The sequence below is a fragment of the Rhagoletis pomonella genome, unplaced genomic scaffold (assembly GCF_013731165.1).
Source record: "Rhagoletis pomonella isolate Grant_MI unplaced genomic scaffold, Rhpom_1.0 Rhpom_scaffold_00004, whole genome shotgun sequence".
Lineage (NCBI taxonomy): Eukaryota > Metazoa > Arthropoda > Insecta > Diptera > Tephritidae > Rhagoletis > Rhagoletis pomonella.
In genome coordinates, this window is record NW_023458558.1 from 6,069,067 (window position 1) to 6,070,688 (window position 1,622).

Consider the following 1,622-nt stretch of genomic DNA (forward strand, 5'->3'; position numbering starts at 1 on the left):
GAGCGTCCATATATAGCAGAGTTTCCCATTCGCATTTATTTTGTAGAGCAGATGTAATTTTTTAATCGATTTATTCGACATTTGATCATTTTCGTTTTGTTACAATTTCATTACTCGGCGTCTCCATCTGCAAACAAATGTTCATTTGCCTGTTCAATATCGGTCCTTCTATTTGTTCATATATACAAATAGTAGAAAATCGTTTGAATTAAAAGCTGCTGCAAGCATTTCATAGGAATACGAGGCGAAATCTAGAAGTTTAAAATTTTTTTATTTAGTGAAATTTTCCGCACCAAAGCTGTATTGAACTGTCAAAGTCGAACGGAAAGTGCATGTCGTGGCGGGAGTGTGTTTGACATTAGGTTTGTATAGTAACTTCTCCAGTAAAAGATTGCAGCGAGAGCGTAAAAGCAAAATTGAGCGTAATATTGATAAGAAGAGAAACTAGCAGAAAAAGTTACTGAACACAAAACTAATAAAAACTTGCAAGTGAACAGTTGTTGCACAGTATTGACATTCTGTTGTAAACATCTAATTACTTACAGGCTAACCTAATATTCGCGGCTTGCGTTTTGGTACGCATGCCGTCGAATTCGTTTTTTTGCGTCACCCGAAATTGACTTGCATGCGTTTGCATTTGATTTCATTGAGCGAAACGTCAAATCAAAATGTCACGCAGAACAAAAATTGGAAATTGAGTTAGCTTCATACGCACGCCGTTCAATTTCGGTTGATCTCATACAAGTTGCATGTGCATGAGAAATTTTTGACAATAAATTGGCGGCGTGCGTGAATATTAGGTTAGCCTGTTACAAATCAGTTTTAAACTCTTTGCTTTAGACACAAGCACTTAAACAGTCCAGTACATCATTAATATTTTGATTTCCATTCATTTTACTTTTGTTTATGCTTAACCAATTCAACATATGACAGCTTTTGACATTCATTCTTCTTCTTCTTCTGCTGGTAAAAATTTCACTAGCAAGAATTTACAGCTCTCCTGTGTTATTACGCTCTCCATTCAGGGCTCTCTGGCAAATTTTTTGGGTTACTAAGTATACACTTTTGCAGTAAAAATTTGCAGGTTCCAGTACAAATTAGTACTGATTCACGGTGCGGCGAACAAAGGTGGCGCCGTCAGTGGTACCGCTACTTTGGTTTTGCCGATTTTGACCGTTGTGGTAACTTGTAAACAAACCTTTGTTTACAAATCAGCGAAAGAGAAATTTGAATTATAAGTGAAAAATCAGTTTAAACTGTGTTAATTTGTAATTTGTGAGTGATTTTTGAGTTGAAGACTGCGTAAAAACTAATAAAATGAAGTGCTGTGTTTTAAGATGCGTAGATGCAAGTGTAGCGCTGGGACGAATCTCTGCATTTTGTGTACATAGGGCATAGCCGTTCCCGAAATTTTTCTTTATTATTACATTAACAGCATTTCCTCACAATGATATTTCTTCTGCTCCAAGCAGCCTCCATTAGCAGGTTAACTAATAAATCCCGCGGAGATGCTGCTGCACTTTTCTGCAGCAGCCTTAATTGCAAAGCAATAAAGTGGACTAAAACGTTTGCTGAAGCAGGCTCAATTGCAAAGCAATGGAGTGCACTAAAATGTTCACTGT

At 36.9% G+C, this 1,622-nt stretch overlaps 1 protein-coding gene across 1 annotated transcript in view; it reads left to right on the plus strand.

The window, feature by feature from the left end:
* The window catches only part of LOC118736875 (two pore potassium channel protein sup-9), a 57,548-nt gene that overhangs the window by 2,693 nt on the left and 53,233 nt on the right, over positions 1-1,622 (plus strand). The window lies entirely within an intron of this gene.